The sequence below is a fragment of the Zalophus californianus genome, chromosome 6 (genome assembly GCF_009762305.2).
Source record: "Zalophus californianus isolate mZalCal1 chromosome 6, mZalCal1.pri.v2, whole genome shotgun sequence".
NCBI lineage: Eukaryota > Metazoa > Chordata > Mammalia > Carnivora > Otariidae > Zalophus > Zalophus californianus.
This window is the reverse complement of record NC_045600.1, coordinates 125,320,139-125,341,139: the sequence shown is the minus strand read 5'-3', so window position 1 is coordinate 125,341,139 and position 21,001 is coordinate 125,320,139. Positions and strand designations below refer to the sequence as shown.

The 21,001-nt window shown below is 54.3% G+C and overlaps 1 protein-coding gene across 7 annotated transcripts in view; it reads right to left on the bottom strand.

The window, feature by feature from the left end:
- Positions 1–11,181, bottom strand: part of APBA2 (amyloid beta precursor protein binding family A member 2) — a 232,821-nt gene extending 221,640 nt beyond the window's left edge. For 5 of the 7 annotated variants that reach the window (XM_027572487.1, XM_027572499.1, XM_027572497.1 and 2 more), the window contains exon 1: positions 10,501–10,737. The gene's annotated coding sequence lies outside the window, so the exon portion shown is untranslated. The other 2 variants (XM_027572490.1, XM_027572488.1) reach the window with 2 other exon arrangements.
- Between the last annotated feature and the right edge of the window lie 9,820 nt (positions 11,182–21,001).

The following is a 21,001-nucleotide window of genomic DNA, read 5'->3' as shown; positions in this document are numbered from 1 at the left end:
CACAACTGCGTGGCCCAAAACAACACGCACTGATTCTCTCACCGTTGTAGGACCTAGAAGGCTGAAAACAGTTTCACTGGGCAGAAATCAAGGCGTCGGCAGGAGCCGCACTCCCTCCAGAGGCTCCAGAGAACTCATTCCTCTCCTCTTCCACTTTCTGGGGCTGGCAGAACGCCCTGACGTGTGGCCACACTGCTCCAATCTCTGCCTCTGTGGTTCCAGCCTCCTCCCCTGCCTCCTATCTCCCCTGCTTCTCTTGCAGAAGGACCCGTGGGTCAGCATTTAGGGCCCACCCAGAGGACGCAGGACTATCTCCTCTCAAAATCCTTAATCGCATATGAGTTAGCATAGAAGTTAACATCTCAGGTAATGTTGACAGGTTCCAGGGATTAGGACCTGACTTCTTCAGCCCAGTGGCCGTATGCTCTGTTTCCCGCAACTCCATTCACAGAGACACTGCTGGTCAGAGGGTATATGTAATTTTTGCTTTAGTTGGTGCCGTAAAATAGCTTCCCAAACCAGTTGTAGAAATTGACACCCCAACCAACAGCGACAGTTCCCATTGCTCCACATCCTCCCCAACACCTGCTAGTTCCTGATAACTTCAGCCATTCTGGTAGGTGTGTAACGATACCACATCATGATGGTTAACTGGATGCATGAAAGTGACGAGCCCACAGGGCACCCAGATTGAACAGTGTCTCTCGGGGTTTCTGGATGAGATCAGCATCTGAATCAGTGGACTCAGTCAAGTAGATGGTCTTCCCCAACATGGGTGGGCATCATCCAATCCACGGAGGGACTGAACAAAAGCAAAAGGTAGAGGGAGGCGGAATTCACCCCTCTAGTCCTGCCTCCTGGGACAGCTTGTTTCTTCTCCTGCACTTGCACTGGGATTTATACCACTGGCTCTCCTGGTTCTCAGGCTTTTAGACTCACGAGACTCAGACTGAGTTACACCACCAGCTTTGCTGGGGCTTCCGCTTGCAGATCTAGGACTTCTCAGCCTCCACCATCACATCAGCCAATTCTTCATGATAAATACACACACACACACACGCCTACCCTATTGATTCTGTTTCTCTGGAGACCCCTGACATCTCCCTGTTGACTAATGGAGTCAAGCATCTTTTCATATGTTTATTGGACCTTTTTCAGGTGAAGTGTCTTTTGTCCCCTTCCTCTACCCAGTCGTCTGCCTTTTCCTTATTAATAATATAGTGCATTATCTTAAGATGAGTAATTTGTTAAAATATATTCCACTAAGCCCATGTGTGTGGAGGGGGGAAAAAAGGTTTTGGTATCAGGGCCTGAGATGTGAGGTCCCACTGTGCCCAAATGATCAGCTGACCTGAATCCTAGATGACGAACACCCATCATGGACTCCAGGTCTCGGTCAGCTTGGACAGTTTCCACAAGGAATACGCACGAGAGCCTGAGGACCACGCTCGGGAATTGGGGTGGGTGAGATAAAAATAATAAATAAATCAGTCCCAAGTTGATGACTTATGTCTCCATTTACTTCCTTGAAACTGAAGCTAATTTCACCTCAAGGGTGGCCATTGAGAAAGTAAACTCTATTTGTACTTCTACAAGTATGTGTGGATTTTACAGCACTCTTCTGACTCCGTAGGCAGTGATGGCCAGTCCCTCGGCTCAGGCACTCATGTGTTCCCTGCTGTGGATATCATGCATGAGCATGGACAGGCTGCCACGCCACCGACAGAACCACTTGATTTCTGCTGTGAAACCTCAGCTATTAAATACACCACCGGCTGGCTTCTTTGTCACTGGAAAGGAAGAAAGCAGCTCTCGGAGTCAGTCAAAGTGACCTGCAATGTGGTGTTAGGTGCTTGATAAAGCCATCAGGAGAGTGAGCCCCGAGAGCCCCCGTCCTGGCAGCACGTGATGCTCAGAGCCCCCCTCCCCACTCCTCTCTGCCTGGTGCAGCTGTGGGGCCCGCGGGCAGGATCAAGGTTGGCACACAAACACCACCCCCATCAGATGAAGCTTGCTCTCAACAAGTCACGGTTTCTAATTGGCCCAACAACTAGCAAGCCACGCGTGGCACTTGACAGTAAGTGACGAAGGAAGCATGGGCCAGCACCCAGGCCTGGGCCAACAGGCAGTGTGACAAGGGCCAGGCCACCGGCCTCGTGGGAGGGAATGGTGCTCACGCCTGCCCTGCACCAAAGCAGAAAACAGGCTGAGCGCTCTCCAAAAAGAAAGGCAACCTGTAACATGTTTTCGGAGCCACCATAACCCAGAGGATGAACAGCCACTGCAGCCTATTTGAGCCTCAAAAGGGGAAGAGAGGACACGGGTTATGGGTACCCTGGGGAGTCAGGGCCACACACAGGAGGCGTCTGAGGGCCTCTTTGGAGCTGGCCAGCCCGCAGAGGCCTCTGGAACCGGGCTGCCTGGCCACGGCAGATCTGTCCAGTAGCTGCCACTCTCTCCCCCTCCTTCCCCGTTCCCTCCCCATGACGGGTCAGCCCCCTCCCTACAGAGGGCCAGGAAGCCTTGAGGAACCCTTGCCATGACCAGCAGGCCGCCCAGGCAGGGCAAAGATGGCCACGTGGCGGGCAGGGCGGCCAGGCTGAGGCGGCCCCGCGTCCGTGACCTGTGTCCCCCCCAGTCTTCCAGAGCTCGCTGACAAGTGGAAAATGGGCTCCTCTGTTTGCCCGACTCTCCTTCCAGTAAGCCACAGCAGAGCTGCAGAAGCTAACTCCGTGCGAGCAAATTAGTAACGTGATTTATGGCTTGCCACAGATTTTTGTCGCTTTTGTAGAGGAACAGCGGCAATTTAATCTAGAAAGCCTGTAAGTCTCTAAAGGGTAAAATTAAACATCCGCGCCAGCAAGGCTGGGACTCGGCAGCAGCCTCCTCCTACATGAGACAGTAGGGAACGAGGCCCCTGGAGCCACATGGCTCTGAGGGGTGCAAGGCCGGGCCCTGCCCTTCTTCAGCCATGCATGGGCTCCCGCACCCCCCATATGCCTCCCCATGCACCCCTCCCAGCATTCTCTCGGCACGCCTCCCCAAGCCCCTACTCCATGTGCCCTCCATGAGCCCTCTCCCGACCCACACTGGGTCTCTCACACCTTCCAGTCTGTGCTTCCCTAGGAGGGCTGTGGGCCCACAGCCAGAATTGGGGGCTCTGATGCCATCCCACAGTCGCCACCGGCCCCTCTCTACTCCCTCCCTCCTGACCTCACCCAGCTTGGCAAAGACAGAACAGAGCAGGGGTTCAGAAACTACCTGTGGAGCAGATGGAGGAATGGACGGATGGATGCCGCGCTCAGCAAAGGGCTGAGGGCTATCTAAAGTGGAGGCACCTGTCCGCACTGCAGAGGCCCCACTCAGCAAGGGACAGGCAGGGGAATGACAGGGGCGGATGAGGGGCTGCCATTTAAGTGCCCAGCACCCCGCTGTGTCCGTCCGTACATAAGCCATCCTACACGACAGGTAAAAAGAGCAACACGTACCGAGAGTTAAGGCAGGGGTTCTCAGAGCTAGCGGGGGGGGGGGGGGGGGGGGGGGAGGGGGACGTAGAAGGCTGCCACATCCAGGGGTCCCCCAAGGCAGCTCCCCACAAGAAGTCGATGCGAGCCAGAGGTGCCTCTGCCTCTGAGGGCATCACAGTAAGTCTAGCGGCACCACTCACCACTGCTGATTAAGCACAGAGCAGCCTGGGATCAAGAAGAAAACCATTACTTAATGAAATGCAATTAATTTAGAAGCCGAAATCTGTTAAAGCCCAAAGGAGAGACACAGTCAGGAGTTCTTGGTCTGGAGGGGCTTCTGCTCTCCGAGTTTCCAGCCCAAGAAACAGCTCAGAGACGTCCCCGTGAGAACCAAAGGCAGATGGCCCGTCCGCTGCCATACGTCTGCGGGCTCCTCTCTGGCACCCGAAGGAGAAAGGCCCCAAGCAGAATCTTCGCGGTCCGCGTACACAAAGGAAGTCACGTGGAGGAGGGGCCGTGGGTCAGGGTTCTCCCACTACCATTCTCTAGAGAAAACAGCCATCGCCAAGACCAAGCACAGCCTGCCTCAGGGGCCCGTGATCTAGCAGGCAGGCCAAGTGCGCAGCGCTGGGACCCATCCATGGCCAGGACCAATTATCCATCAGTCACCTGCCTGCCTTCACTGGGACCAGCCAGCACCAGTCAGGGACCCAAGGTGCGCCTGGTATCTGAGGTCCGTCAGACAAGCTGGGGAGAAACACACACACACTCTCTCTCTCACTAACCCTGGTGACTGGGTTAAGCAAGCACTTTATCATAACAAAACGCTCACCCACACCCTATCTCGCTTCGTCTTCATTAATTCCGTGTAACTCAGTAGGCTGGTGAGGAAGGAAGCGCAGACCTACGTGTGTCCTTTTAGGAGGCTTTAAGTCAAACTCTGAGCAGGGGCCTTCGAGGGCTGTTGGGAGGCAGAGCCGGGCTTCTGATTCCTAACACAGGCTGCACTCCAACTCCACCTCATCCATAACAGCTGTCACCAGCTCTGGATAATATGGACAGATGTTAGAGCACATGGCTCACTTACTGCACCAAAAGACCAAGAAATGTAAACTGTGTTTTATTTGAACAATGCACACACACTTGCTGCCAGAGGGACCTGAGAAATCCATCATCCCTAAATGCACACGTTCACTCAGTGAATGGGTCTCCTGTTATTGAAACAATGGATTTTTCCAAGACAAGTGATAATCAAACCAACTGAGAAAAATGATACACCATATATTTTTTATTAAATTAACGATGCATACAATTCAGAAAAATTCATATTTAGAGCTGCCTTGGTGGGGAATCAACTCCAGGAATACAAAACCAATCAAATTAAAAAAAAAAAAGATAGATGTAGACATATTACACATACCTATATATATAGAAATACGTATACACTATGTACAGATATATCCCAACCGAGAATTCTAAATACAAATACTGTACTCCTGACTATTTACATATTCGAATTTGTTTAGAACAAGGGCCTGAGCATTTCAGACCTCAGTGTCTCTCTGCAAAGCTGATGCTTGGGACAGGAAGGGCAAGGAATCCCTGTGAACTCCAAGTGCAAAAAGGATTACACCTTTACAGACCCACCAATAGTATTAGCTGTTCTGCTGGGTGGCACGCTCCCAGCCCTCTCACTTTCCCCGTGTAGGACCCTGGGTCACCTGTGACATGTCCGTTACTCTCCAACCGCCAACCAGCGCTCAGGTCCACTGGTCACCAGCTATCAGATTCTCTAGACACATGTTGAAAATTAACCCCTGGGTGGATCAGGTGAGTGGTCATGAATCCTACTCACGCCTACCCAGTAGAAAAATAAGTATGATATGAACAAAGCCCCAGTGGGATGCGGGGGCCGAGGGGGAGCAGACGGGCCTCACGCTCTCTCCCACTGAGGCCCGAATCCCAGTGCGGCCCTGCAGGGAGCTCCTAGGCCAGCCCCAGCCACCTGATCTGCAGCCGCCTTGTTGCCAAGATGAGACAATCGATCTGCCTCTTGGGCTTCGAGGGACATTATTTAAAAGAGCAAACACAGAGGACCAGAACTCAACCAGCATAAGTGCCCACCGACGTGCATTGACCTGGGCTGGTTTCTCCATGAAAAACCATCTTCAAATGTTGGAGCATTTCGGTTGTTAGAATACCATGAGACGAAAATATTTTCTCAGTCAGTAGATGCAGGAAACTCAACCACGTGTTTTTTTCCCTTCTTAATTTTGATCCTTCAGACACAAAACAACAGATGTAGCACCTGACATGAGAACGGCTCTTGAGAGTTTACGAAGCGCCCACACTATGTTCTCTTACAAGGCTGTGGTTGAACTACCAAACCTGACCCCTCAAACTTCCAGGGAAATAGCAGAAACCACAACGGGCCTGGAGGCCACACGGGCCCCCCTGCAAAGCCCTAGGCATGGTAATGACATTGTACATCAGCTCGATACTGGGAACTGTATATATAGTTACATGTGCCCCCAAACAACAGCAAGCAAGACGTATAATGTCAGTAGGACAGAAGCTGAGAAAGACTCCCAAGGCCAGTGACTTGTCCAAGGCCCCAGTGATGAGTGGCAGAGCCAGGTTCTTTGAACGGAGCTCTCGTTCCTCCAAACCCCACTGTCCTTCCCAACCTCACACTGCCTTCCTCCTGATGCCACCAGCATGCCTTCCCCAGCGAGACCACAGCACGGACAGGAGGATTGGGAGGCTGGCAAACATGGGGCAGGTGGACTGGCTGGGAGCCTGGAGATGCCGGGTCTGACATAAGGTACAAGACAAGTTTAGAAACATCCAGATGGAGGAAGAAGGGAACCTGGGCAAGAGGATGCCTCGTTCCCAGCACCTCTATACCCCAGGTGACTGAGGACGCAACACAGAGTGGGCTCTGGCAGCAGGGACAGCCCGACGACATGCCATCCAAACCGAAAATCCAAAAGGGAGCTTCTGTGAAGAATCAGGACCCCACTCTTGGGGCCGGATTACCTTTCCAACCATGTTGTCTCCGGGCCTATCTGAACACACGCTTGCACTGTAAAATTCCACAGCTCCTTCCTGTCTGCCCACTGAGCACAAGCTTCTGTGCTGACTTCTAGGAAGGATCCAACCAACCGTGAATACAAGTGTGAATACAGCTCCGTTCCAGCCCTGGGGCTTGGGAAAAGGAAGAGCAGGGAGCCAGGCTGAAAGGAAGAAGGCCACACCTGGGGTCTCACTCATTCATTCATCCCTCCACCAAGGAGCACTGAGGGTCTAACGAGGTGCCTGGTACTGTTCTAGCTGCCAGGAATAGAGAAGAGAACAAGGTCTTTACATTGGAGTGGTAAGAGTCAATAAAAAACATTTGAACATTAAATACTAAAAAGAAACACAAAACAGCGTTAACAAAAAAGGGGGGAAGTGATGTTAATTTACGTAGGGGCGGTCAGGGAGCTGGCACAGAACCAGAGAACTGAAGTAAGTGAGGGAGCAAACCAGGTGGACATTTGGAGGAAGCCATGCCAAGGAGAGGGAATGGCAGGTGCAAAGGCCCTGAGGCAGGCATAAGCTTGGCAAATTTGAGGACGAGGGGATAAGAGGAAAGGAGTCCACATTTAGCTGGGATTGTCAAGGATGGACACAGGGGCCCCAGGCCAAAGGGACAGGGTGTGAACAACCCAAGGCAAGCCTGGGCAGTGATCCCGTTCACCTGAAGGGACTGTGGTTGGGAGCAAGGAAGGGAACTTGAGAAAGCCAGACCAAGGAATGGAAGCCATGGAGGGCTTGAGCAAGGAACACCAGACCTGGCCTGGGCCCCACCTGCCAAGAGGAAATCCTGCAGCCCAACTTACAAAACCCCACAGCCAGCACGGAAATCCTAATTCCCTAATTCCTAATATGGAGGGCTCCGCAGCACACTGGGGAACTGTGAGCCCCACGGAGAGAGCCCGGCTTTGTGACCCTGAGGTTACTGTCCTCTCTGGGCTCCCTCATGTGTCCAGAGGGAATGAACTGACTTCGGGAAAGGCGATGGGAGACAGCCCACGCCAGCTGACTCAGCCGTGCCAGCAGGCTCTTCAGAGGCACGAACTGGACCCAACCCAGGCGGTGGGCGGGGGACACAGACGGGGGGGATGGAGCCACAGAATCCTCCCTGCAGGCACATGATCCAACCACCAACAGGCACCTGGGCCACCTTTCGGTGAGCAATCAACAGATGGGACCTACGTTGGGGATTGAGCTGACAGTGTCTACACATACCCATTCCTCACGGCCACCTGCCACGTTCCCAGCTACTGCCACCCCAGGCTCTCCTGCACTCTCTCCATTTCTCTAAGACCAAGCTGCAAGGCAGGCGTGCTGGTTTCTGCCGCTTGTTCCAGAAGGCCCTTGAGGCCAGCCGGGGATGTTCTCAGGGCCTCTGTGCCCACCTGCCCCTAGCTTCCTCTGACTCCCCTGACAGTAAAGGTCTCGCCAAGAGTTCAGACTGCGGTGTCACCAGAGGCCCTCACCTGTTGAGTCACCAGCTCAAGCACACAGAGCCAGGACGGGGAGGAGCTGAGTCCCAGAGGAAACCTGTATGTGTCTCCCCCAAGACAGGCCGCACGCACAGGGCGCCCAATCCATACAAAGCCCAGCCTGATGCTAACCTCCCCATCCAATGTGTTTTTCCTCTGAGTTCCTCAGTTGTGTCTAGGAAAAATCAAGGTGTTTTAGCGCTCCCTCTCAGTTTCCAGGGGTGCGACTGGTGTCTTTTACAATTATCCTTTATTTTTACCCAGCATTTCTTAGTTTGGTTGGCAGATTGAATTATTTATACACCTCCATTTCACAGTCCATCCCCACCGATTATTCCTGTGAAACTAATATTTTATATAAAAAGGGGGGAGGGAGTTATAACCACTCAGGGGATGCTTGTGCAAACAAATTAATGAGCCACACTCGGGCCTTGGGTGCCACAGGAAAGAAACACCGGGAGAAGAGAGTAAGAAATTGACCAGCTACACTCTCCTGATGGTGCCTACCCCCCTCAGACACACACACACACACACACACACACACACACACACACACACACACACACACACACACACACACACACACACACACACACACACACACACACACACACACACACACACACCATCTGGTTCAGCCTGCACTCCTCCCAGGCGCGGAAGCCCAGTACTCTGGAGATGGAAGGGCGGGGGGGGGGGGGGGGGGGGGGGGCGCCGCTATGTTACCACACACACACACACACACACACACACACACACACACACACACACACACACACACACACACACACACACACACACACACACCATCTGGTTCAGCCTGCACTCCTCCCAGGCGCGGAAGCCCAGTACTCTGGAGATGGAAGGGCGGGGGGGGGGGGGGGGGGGGGGGGGGGGGGGGGGGGGGGGGGGGGGGCGCCGCTATGATACCTAACAAATGGCAAGAGGTCTGGAGAGACACAGGCTGCCTCCCACAGAAGACCCTGGCAGGGCCCCATCGCTAGTACTATCAGCAGACCCAACCCAGCTCCGGACACCACTCCAGGGGTCTCGCCACCAGCACTAGAGAGGCTGCCAGCTCAGTGCGGGACCACCAGCAAGCTCCAGCTGGTCCACTAACTCCCTGGACACCGCCCAGAGTCGCACCAGATTCTATGTCAGGAGACCCTCTCAAGCCCCGGCTGCGGACGACCAGCCTGGAGTGAAGACACAGCACAGGACATCCTGGCAGCTCTGGACTGGGAAACGGAACCACGTGCCCTGCACGGTGGAGAAATCCCTGCCACCACCTCACCAGGGTCTAGCCCCGAGGCTCTGGGGAGCCACAGAGTACCTCAAATGTGCACCTCAGGAAAAGCTGTCCTGCTTCTACTCCCAAAGTCATTATTTCTTAAAACCGCTGTGGTTTCTCAAAGGTGGGGGGCGGGGGGTGGAGAATCCCAGAAAGGGGGCCAGAGGTTGAAGAAGCCAGGGACAACTCAGCCCACGGGAAGAAGCGCTGGAATGAGAGTCCTGAATGTGGGGGACTTCACCGTCTGCATGGTCAACCGTGAGTTTTTAACCACAGATTGGAGACTGGCCCCGGTCAGGCAGTAAACGAACAGATCTGAAAAAAATTAAGTCCTCCTTCTGCAAGTAAATACTAAGTTAAGAGGAGCAGGCTCAATCTCAGCCTCCACGAGCGGCGAGGCTCAGACAGGGCGGGCCCCTCGCCGGCGCCCTCCGGACCCTTCCTCGGCGCCCGGCCCAGAGCAAGTTGGCCCCCAGCCGCGGCACAGCGAGGCCCGCCGCCCGCCGCCCAGCTCGGGGGCCGGGGGGCTCGATGTTCGCCTGGATCATCGGTGGCCCAATCTCCCAGCAGCAACCCGGCCAGGCTGTGCGCGCTGCGGGGAAGGGACCGAGGCGAGTGGCGGGTCGCGCCGCACTCCCAGCCCCGCGCCGGCGGCCCAGGGAAACCAGGGGGTGGAATTTTTAATTGAGGAGTTTCTCCCTCTGGGCCTCATTATGAAGGGAAATGGGAGAGGGAGAAGATCGGGACTCGCCTTCTCCGGAGGCAGGAACCCCAGAATCGACCCCAAACTCGGGACTTGCCCTGCACGGGGCGGGGACTTGCTGCCAGCGCCAAGCGGGGCCGCGGAACGCACTAGCCGCCCGGCCAGCCCGGCGGGACCCGAGCGGGCCGCCACCGCCGGCCAGCGCCCCCCGTCCGCGCAGGGTAGTCCCCTCACCGCGGCGTCCCCCGCCCGGCATGCGCGAGCCTCCGGCTCGGCCTCCCCGCGCCCGCCGGCCGGTCGAGGGGGACGCCGGTCCGTTCCCCCACGCCCGTCCCCAGACCCCAGCGGCGCCCGGCCACCCCGCAGTGCCGCCGGTCCGGGGGGGCAGCGCTCGGGCCGCAGCATCTGCGCCCCGCCCCGCGCCCCGGCGCCCCCCACCTCCGCGCCGGCCCGGACGCCCCCAGGCTGCGGCCGCGGCCCCCGGCTTACCTGGCCCGGGCGCGGCGCCGCGCGGGTGAACGGCCGCCCCCGCCCCCGCCCCGCCGCCGCCGGCTCCGTCCGCGAGGCCGAGCGCCGGGCCGCTGCCGCAGCTCTTTGTGAGCCCGCGCCGAGCCGCACACCAAGACTGCTAATGAGCCCGGGAAGCTGAATAGCGGCGGGCGCGCCCCGGACGCGGCGTACGGCACGCAGGGCCGCCTCTGCCGGGCGCACGCGGCACGGCCGCCCGCGGCACGGCCGCCCGGCGCTCCCCGCACCGGCCTGCGGCGGCCGCCTCGCGCCCTCCCCCCAGCCCGGACTCGCCCCCCCCTCCCCGCCCCCCTGCCCGGGAACCGCCGGTCGGAACACGCCCGCGGGCGAGAGCGGGCCGCGGGAAGAAAGGGAAGACAAAGATGCGTTGGTGCCCAGCCCCCTCCTGGAGCCCGGCGCCCGGACAGTCGGCGGGCGCACCTGGGGCCCGGGTCCTTCGGGGCTGGGCTCGGGGACAAGCACCGGAGCCCGGGCTCTGGCCGCCGCGGCGTCCCGACCGCCCCCGGCCCTGGGGAGCACACAGATTCCCGGGCGCGCCCCGGACCTGCCGGATCGGGAGCCGTAGCACTCTGGTCTTCAGGCGGGTCGAACAGGTGACGGCGAGCTCCACCGCGGCCGCACTCTGCCCCGGGCGCCGCGCTGCCCCCTGGCGGGCTCGGGAGCGCGTGGCGCGCGGAGGGGCCGCGGCGACCGCGCCCTGCTCGGCCCCGCGCGGCGGCGTGCGGAGGCCCCAGGCGAGCAGCCCTCGGGGATCGCTGCCTCTCCCGAAGCGCCATCTGGGAGGGGAGGCTCCCCCACCGCAGGCCCCCCAGTCGCGGGCTGCATTCCAGGTCTTCTCCAGCCTCTTGTTTCTAATACTCTCTGCTACCTGAGCCCTCCACTGCTGACCTTCCCTACCTGGGGCCCCGCCCGAACGCGCTCTCTCCTAGCCGTCCTGAATGGAGAGGACCCTAAGCTCGTCCATTTCCAGATACCTACGCACCTCCCAAGGAGAGTCGGTGATGCACCCCCCCACACAGTGTTAATAATCCTCCCTGAAGCCCTTGTGCTGAAGACGCTGGTGTCACGTTTGACCCCCCCTGGCCCTTTCAGGCGGTCCTGGGGCAGATGGAGTAACCTGAGAGCTCTACCTCGATGAATGCACGGGGTGCCTTGGAGGCTCAGAGCAAGGGCTCAGGTGCCTCCTCCCTCACATCCTGATTATTTGCCTTCTGTTCTCTTTTGTCCTTTGTCTGGATTAGGGTGAAAATGTGGTGGGGGCAGTTCTGAAGAGGATTGCCACTGGAGGAAGAGGAGGTCCGGGGTGGGGGGGGGGGAGCCCCTTCTCCCGCTCCTCTGAGGGTCAGAGCCCAGACCCAGAGGAAAAGGGGCTGGGGAAAGCTAAATCCTGAGCCAGACTAGCACCAGCCGCAGACTTGGGGTGGACTTTCCGTGGCCCTGGGCTCCCTCCCACTCCCCAGTCCCCTCTGCCAGCCCAGTAAGCCAGAGCCTCCTGTCAGGGGGAAACTGGTCCTAGTAGGGCAGCTTTGTAGCCCAAGTGCCAAGCAAAGGCAGGGAAGGCAGAGCCCAAAAGCCGGCCAGGGGCAGATTCCCGACCTACTGCCCCTTGCCCCTGGAGGTGAGCTTATCTCCACTGTTTGTGTTCCACCTACTTAAGCATTCTGTTCCTCTAGCCAGCATAAAGTTCAGCTTCATCTAGCCTTCTAGGGCCCCAGCTTTTCCCCAAATGCCAATGACTGGATAGAAACAATTGGGAAGAAATTATTCCATAGCCTTAAACGTCAAGTATGAAATCCAAGTGCATTCATCTTTTCATCTTACCTAGCTCCAGTGTGGTCAGGTTCCTTAGGATAGCAGACACTTATGCCTGGAAATGATCTGCATAGCTTTGTGCATCTGTGAATATGGGCTGGTGGCTAATTCCGCGCTGTTGCCTTCCACGACTCTCCTAGCACTCTTCCCATGGGCAAGCTCTGGGCCAACCACTGGGGTCAGACCCTATCCCTGCACACAGGAGCAATCATGGCTGAGGTCCACAGTCCACAGTGTCGAAGGCACAGGCCTGCCTCCCCCTCACTCAGGACTCCTAAATCTGGTGAGTCTGGCCAACCGTCATTATTCAGAGAGTTTTGAAAGAATTTTGGAACAAGAAAGACCCAAGTCTTCCACGAAACTTAAAAAGCCACAACATAAAAGATGGCTAAATTTGATTTCAGAAAACTTCCCACATGCCAGTCATCATCAGAAGCAAAGTCAACAACAAATCAGGAACAAAATATCTGCAACTCAGGACCACTAGCAGTTCATTTCCCTAATATATACATATCAAAAATATATGCTTATATGTATAAGTACATATATATATGTAAGTATATATACTTATTAAAAACAGATAAGAAAAAAGAACAACTCCATAGAAGAAAAAATAAAACAGACCAAGGTATGAAACAGTTCACAGGTAAGGAAGCACAAATTATTTTTGAACATCTGAAAAGTTATCCTCATTCATAATTAGAAATGCAAATTAAAACTACACCTAGACACCATGGTTTTTACCTCTCAGAGACCCAGGCGTACACACGTTATGTCCCAAGGGCAAGGGGAAACTTTCGGAGTCCCACACTGTGGGGGAGTGGAAATTGGTACGCCTTCTATGGTGGAAAATTAGATCACTTCTAGCGAAATTACAAACATACAAGCCTTTTGACCTAAAAATTCCATTTCGAGGAGTTTTTATACACATATACTACACACGCGCAAAATAGCATGAGCAGAATTATCCATTGTGTCGTTTGGTATCCGTGAACAGCAGACTGTTCAAAACGTGAAGGTACATCCACTCAAATTATATGCAGCCAGAAGAGGAGGAAAAAAGGAAACATGATGAATTAACATGGAACGTGCAAGATACACTGTTAAAAGAAAGAACAAAGAGAAGAAGGTGTGTGTAGTGTGCCAATGTGTGTAAGACAGAGAACAAGAAAAAAGGAGTGTAGGCATGCCTGCCCACGTTCATAAAGCCTTTCCTGAAGGATCATCTGAAACTAATAAATATTGGTCGTCGGTGGAAAGTAAACTGGTGGCTAGGGCAGGAGTGACAGGATGACTTTTCATTCATTATATATTTTTTGAAGTATGTAATATTAGACTATAATAATATTATTTATCCCAAAACAAAATCTTAAATTATCATTCATAACACTGGTTCTTAACCCTGTAAAGGGTAACAGACTTCTGAAATCTCTGATTTTTATCCCCTGGGGAGGAAAACAATAGACACTGATCCAGAAACGAAGATGCATACTGCAGTAACCCCAACTTTGGATCACATGGCCATGCGACCTACCGCCACTTAGTGGCGGTATCTGTGAATTGCAGGCGTGGTGCCAACCCCGTTCAGCCCCGAGAAGCTCCCCACCAGAACAGATTTCCTACCGGGCATTTATAAAATGGAGCCCAAATTTTGTCAATTCCTCGGCACTTACCATAACTTAGTTTTGTTTTGTTTTGTTTTTTAGAAGATTTTTTATCAAGCAGGGGGAGCGGTGGGCAGAGGCAGAGGGAGAAGCAGGCTCCCCGCTGAGCAAGGAGCCCAATGCAGAACTCCATCCCAGGACCCTGGGATCATGACCTGAGCCAAAAGCAGATGCTTAACTGACTAGGCCACCCAGGCGTCCCTCACCATAACTTTGTTTTAAAAAATAACACACGCCTTCCTTATAGAGGGCAGAAGATTAATGCTCTGCCTTAACGTCTGGGGAGGACATTCCCTCATAAAACTCCTGTGTGACAGAATATTAATTTTTCTTCTGAAGCCAAGTATATAAATGGGTTTGACTGATAAGGACATGTTCCCTGTCTGTGGGGATGGCAGAACAACTCATCTCCCATAAAGTTACCGCTAGGCCAAGTTGGGTCTCACCTCTCTTGTTAATTCCAAGCCCTTGAGCTTTTCTTCCTTACCTCTTCACCCCTTCATCCTTGTGTAGTCAACGTGCCTTGAATTGAAGCCAGGGGCTACTATTCTCATCCCAGCTAAGGCACCAGCCAGGACAAGGCCTCAGGTAGATCACCTGAAGCCTCCATTGTATAGTTTCCTTCTCTGTTCAGGTGAGGAAGTTGGCCTCTAAAGTCCCCAAGGTCCAGGACGTATGAGAAGAAATGTCATCTAACCCCCCAGCCCCGCCCTGAGAATCTCTTGATGCTCTTACCTTCAGGATTTAAGTCAGTGGGAAGATTCACCAACCAGGTCATACTCTGGTTTTTCCAAGACCCCATGCTTTACTTTAGAAGACACAGAGGCGCATAGCATGAAAATGCCTTTAAATACCATGAAAGCAAAGTACCTTCCTAAAAAGCAAATACCAGGATTTTTTTTTCCTTATTTCAGGGCACAGATTCTGCAACAAAATTCAGGCTTTATGGCAATAAATAGATGATTATAAATAATAAAACCCCTGGCTCCTGAGCCTCAGGAACCACACAGAACAGTCTGCAGGAGGATGGAGCATGACCTTTACCCCCAAGCAGGACCTTGGAGGGGGGAATCCCTGGTGTGGGTGCTGGCCTGGGTCTGGGAAAAGCAGAGGTTTGTTGTTTGGGGTGATGCCCACAATGCAGACCTTCTTTTCTCTAGAGACTCTCTAGGGTACATAATGGAGGAGGGCTAGTAGAGACCACGAGGCAGGGATGTGGGTAGTACGTACGGTACAGATGGTAGGTAGGTAATGTGACAGAGAGAGCCGGGCGGACAAAGCATGGTACAGCGCAGACAGTCACCTGAGCATGCGGCGGGCCCTCCTGGGAGGGAAGGACTACAACTCCAACCGCTGTTCTCCGAGATGCAACATGAAGGAAGCCACAGAGGGACCAGGATGACCCAGATTAAAGCCTGGAGGGGCATCCAGACAGGACTCCAGGACCCAACCTAATAGTTCTAGAGAGGTCTGCTTTGGGCATGTCCAGAGGGCATGTGTTTGGGGAGCAGTGGCCAGGCATAGTCACAGACCGGGGGCAGAGCCCACCGTGGAACTTCATCATGGCAGGGGCCCAGAGGGGCCCAGAGCTCCAGCAAGACCCATCTTGAAGGTTCACTGTTGGTATCGAAAGCTTCTGCCTTCAAGGCCTGACTACGCCTGTTCTGGAGCCGCTGAGCATTTGGAAGGGATCTGAACCCCCTCAGCAAGGAGCAGTCTCAAAGAGGCTGCCGATAGGCAGACTGAACATCAGCAATTAACAAGAAAAGACAAATCAGCAGTACCCCGGATTCGTCACTGGTGTTTGTGAGGTGGGTGGTGTGATAAGATGACACACCCTTGACTCCGAGCTATGGAGCTCCCCTTTCTGCTCTTCCCTGAGCACAGAGGCCATCAGATGTTCTGGTAAAGGCCACAGAGATGCTCCTCTGAGGAACCACCCTTCCTTTATCCTCCTCTTAGGAGAAGCCCCCCCGCCCCACCCCGGCCCACTCACCCCTCCCATGGGATGGACGATCGGGATAGGCACATGAGTTGGGCCAAGCCAAATCTGTATATTCTATCCCCCTGACTCTACGGCTTAGCTCAGGGGTGGGTATGTGACCCAAGCATGTATTGTCCCTAAGAGAAACCCTGCCATATTCTCCCTAAGATTTAGTCCCAGGACTTTTGCTGGAAGTACTGTGAAAGAGACACCCTCTCCACGGAGATTGTAAGCACTAAGGATAATGCAAGCCTAAAGCTGCCAGGGCCCCCTATGCAGGGACCTGCTAGAGACTGAGGCTAAGCCAGAGGAAAGCAGGGCTGAAAGAGGCAGTAGACCACAATGACTCATTTGAAGCTCTGGATCCAGCCATGCCTGATCTCCCTGTCGCTAGACTTCTCAGTTATATAAGTCAGTTTGAGTGGAGTTTCTGTCTCCTGTAACCTGAAGAGTCTTGTCTGATACAACGAGAATCATGAAACTTATTTGGTGCAGCTAAAACCAGTAAGTACTAGGAAGACACAGAGCCGTGAGATTCCAGAAGGTACAGCAGCATTTATTGTCTCGGGGCCTATTTCAGTTCCAAAACCAATCTTACTGGAGCACCTCCGGGCCCTTGGAGCCATGTCTTAAAAGGAACTTTAAAAAACTGGGTACATGAAGCTTGCAGAAGGAGAGCTTCCGGGAGGTTGTCAGAGAGCTGCCTTCTGTGGCTGGACCAGCTATCAGATGGGGAAAGAGACCCAGGCTGAGTCACCACGGGGTCAACAGTGAGAGTGTGGTTGTAAGAAGTGGCCTTGCGGTCATTGATGCTAGGCTCTGCAGGGAACTTCCGCATGGCATGGGCTCACCGGGTGGCCCGGAGGAGCCCATGTGGGGGCTCCAAGGACAACTGTACAATGTGGCTTTTCCAGGGGCAGGACCCCAAGCTGAATGACCTCACTCCGGGCTCAGAGTTCACCTTGTCTTCGAACCTGCTGTACTTGGTTTATAGGAGGTTAGCCATGTTTCCCCATCCCACATCAGAACTGGGAGCCTAACCCAGGTGATTTTGCAATGATCTGGCAGAGACATTTTGAGTTGTCGCAGCTGGGGCTGATGCTACTGCATCTAGTGGATCGAGACCAGGGATGCGGCTAACCAGCCTACGATGCAGGGGCAGCTCCCCACAGCAGAAATGATTTGTCCCAAGCCCAGATGTCAATGGTGCTGAGATTGAGAAACCCTGCCATATTCTCTTCTAATGTGTCCATTTATTTACATGAAAAAAAAACTTTATAAATACGTAAAAGTTACCCATTCTCTGTCCCCCATCCCCAGCCAGAGGCCTAGAGCCCCCCAACCCACATGTAAGTACAAATGCAGGCCCAGTGCCGGAGGGAGGAACTAGCTCAAGGCGTGCTCCCCGCTCCTCTTCCTCAAGCATGACTGAGCTCCTGCTCTGCTGGTTGAGGTCCCAGGGCCTCAGTGGGGCAAGGCCTGATGACCCCCTTGACGCCTGCATTAGGGGCCAGGTGACAGGTAGATGGTTCCCTGGTGAGAAGGGCTGTGGGGAGGGCTTCCTGGAAGGAGTGCATCCAGCCTACCTTCCTGCTCCTGGGGGCTGCCTTGCACTCCGGTTCCCTCCCTGCCACATCCCCCTAACTCCCCACCTCCCCCCATTGCCCTGCACCAATCCCTAGGCTGGATCCCTGCTATTTCCTTGGGTCTGGCTGCGGGTCTTGGAAATAGTCCTAGAACCCTTTACACTGAATGCACTGACCCTGGGGATCCTCCTTATAGCTTCCAGAGAAAGAACTTGGAGGCATTGTTCCTTTGCAGCAGGGTCCCTTTCTCTCTGGAGCGGGCTCTTTGATGCTTTGTCAGGGAAGCTCTCCTTAAAGAAACCCCAGGCAGAAAGCCCAGGATTCTGCAGTGCCGGGCTGGGGGGAGGGGGGCCCAGAGCCTGGCAGGCAGCAGAGGCGAGCCGCCCCCCACCCCTGCCTGACAACTGTTCCATTTTTTCCAGGAGAGCCTTCTTGGCCTGCCTACATGTTCCTACACGGCTTTTGTTGCTGCTTGCGGTTCTTTATATATTTGCATGACCGTTCGGTTAGCAGTTCTCTCTGATCCTGGAGGCTGTACATTCAGCTGATGCATGAGGCCACTCAGGATCAACTTCTGTGCCTGCCCTGTGGCCATTTCGGTCAAATGGGTAACCACAGGGCTATATCATGTTTGGGAATACTTCGTGGGTCTAGGAGGCCACGTCCTGGCCAGCAAAGGAGGTAAAGATACGTGCCCACAGCTACTCAGCTTGGGAGAGCCCAGGGGAGGCTGTAGTTGATCGACTTTAGGACATTATATTTTAGAAGCCGTTATGGGCTGCACTGTCACCCCCCAAAGATGTTAAGTTCCTAACCCCTAGTACCTGTGAATGTGACTTAATTGGAAATAGGGATTTGGCAGATGATCAAGTGAAGATGAGATCCTTAGGGTGGGCCCTAATCCAATATGACTGATGTCCATCTAGAAAGGGGGTGTTTGAACAGAGTCAGACATGCACGGAGGGAAGATGATGTGAAGATCCAGGGAGAAGACCATCTATAAGCCAAGGCACGCCTGAGGCCCCCAGCAGCAAGGACGGAGGCCTGGAACAGATTCTCCTTCATGGCCCTTAAAGGGAACCGACCCTTGCCAACACCTTCATTTCGGACTTCCAGATTCTGGAGCTGTAAGATAATGCAATTCTATTGTGGCAGGCACCCAGGTCATGGGATTTTTATTACAGCAGCCTCAGGGAACCAATACATCTCTGAAATTAGGATGCTCCCGAGGCATGTTGCAGCCAACCTCAGCTGTGCCACGTGGTCCCGTGTGTGCCCCTCTGCCAGTTTCAGTGGGCTTTTCTTCCAGACGGGTCCCTCTGCTCTCCTTGGAGAACCACCCTTCACACCACTGGGGAGACCTTCCTGGAAGGAAACATCTTTCAGGGCAGGAACTGGTACAAGAGTATGGAAGTTCTCTTACCTCCAAATGGAACAACCCCAGAGAGGTATTTAACCCTTCCAGGCCCACATGGGCTCAAGCTGATCTGGGAACTCACCTGAAGACGCGTCCTTCCTCAGCTTCTCCCAGGGCCCCCTCACGGGGCTGTCCTGGGAGCAGTTCCCTAGAAGTCACCTCCACACGCACCTCCATCTCAGCCTCTGCTTCTGGGGCTCCAGACCTAAAAAGGGTACAGAAGTGGCCCCAGGAGGCCACCCCTGAGGAAGGGACTCTGGAGACGGCTGACACGCCAGGCAGAGGTGAGTGGAGTGCTGAGAACCGCCCTTCCCCCCCAGCTCCCCTTCTGGAGCATCGCAGTCCCGAGATTCTCACCTGTGTTGAATCAGACTGGAAGCCAAATGGAAGGCGACCCTCTAATGGTGCAGAATCCCTGGGGATCAAAGGTAAGAGGGAAATGAGGGAAGCCGAGCAGCTCAGGTTGATCAATTATCACGTTAAGGCACATGGCAGCATTTGAGCAAACCCTCCTCCCCTGCATCAGAGACTTGGCCCAGGTCACTTGAAGAGAAGCAGGACTTCAGAGATGGCTTCATTCAGAGCCTCAGCAATTGTCCTGGAGCAGAGGCATGGCCCCTTCAGCCAAGGAGGGAAGCCCTGCTCAAGGGCGTCCCTGAAAGCCAGCGGGGAAGGAAAATCCTCCCATAGACAGACTTCAGACAGTGTACCTGGTCACCCACCTTGAATGGAGAGAGAAATGGCCCAAGGTGGGACATATTTATGGGCACAAGTAAGTGGCTTGGCTGGTTGGTCTGGGCCAAGGAGCAAATGCGGAAGCTCTATGTCGCAGTGGCCACGTGTAGATGGACCCATGGGAGTAGGCGCACTGTGGAAGGATCTCGGTGTGGTACATTAATCCCCACCTGACAGCACCCAGTGCAGAGGAAGCATGACATCAGCAGGTAGACAAGGGGATTCACCTGAGAGGTGTCCTCCAGTGTCTGTCCTCAGCCAGCACAGGGAGGGCACAAGGGACCCATGAAGAGCAGCCATGGTGGCAGAGAGGGAGGCGATGCATGTTCCAACAGCCTGGACTCCCTCTCACCCAGACTGATCTAGCCCCTGCCACTGCTGAATGTCCCCCTGTCAGCAAAAGAGACCATGTCGAGCCCCAAATATGTCACCACCCCTCAGAGAGACAAATCGATTACCCCTTCTGTTCTGCAAATTCCAACAATTCATCCTGATTGGGACAGTCACATAATTTCCAGGGATGGTTTAATATTTCCCGTCAGAATCACTCTCTAAGTACTCATGTCTTCTGATCAACCAACATGGGATCCTGCACCATGTCAGCTCGGACCAAGAGGCCCACTTTATGGCAAAGGAGGTATAGGGAGCAAAAAGCACATGATCATAAGATCCATGTTCCTACAAGATTTTGCACCAACTGGATGCTTTTGGCCTGGTAGAACGTGGAAACAGCCTCCTGACATTGCATCTAAGTTGCCAACTTAGGGATACATCCTGCAAGGTTGGGCACTGCTCTTCAGACTGGCACACGCCTTCAACTACAGGTTTAGAATGACTGGATGCATAAGCCAGGGAGCCAGCAGCAGTCCCTTGTAGGAATGACCCTGCTCATTATCGTTCCTAGTGACCTGCACTGGGGATTGGTGCTTCCCACCATCACCAGTTTGGGTTCTGTGGGTCTCCTGAGGTTCCAGAGGTCCTCACTGCCAGAGAGGATGAGATTTTCCACTGGAGACCCAGGACAGTCTCACTGGACATACAACAACAGGGGCTACCTGGTAATTTGGGGTTCTTTGTGCCAGGAGACAAGCGGGTAAAGAAGAGGGTTGCCATTCTGTAAGGGAATTAACCCTAATTGCCATGTTGAGAGAGGAATAAGGAGAACTGTACTTGAATTGGGGGTCCATTGTGGCATCTCTGGGTGCTCCCATGCCTGGTTTGAACCCTAACTAGACAGCACTGCTGTCATAACCTGGTGAGAGTG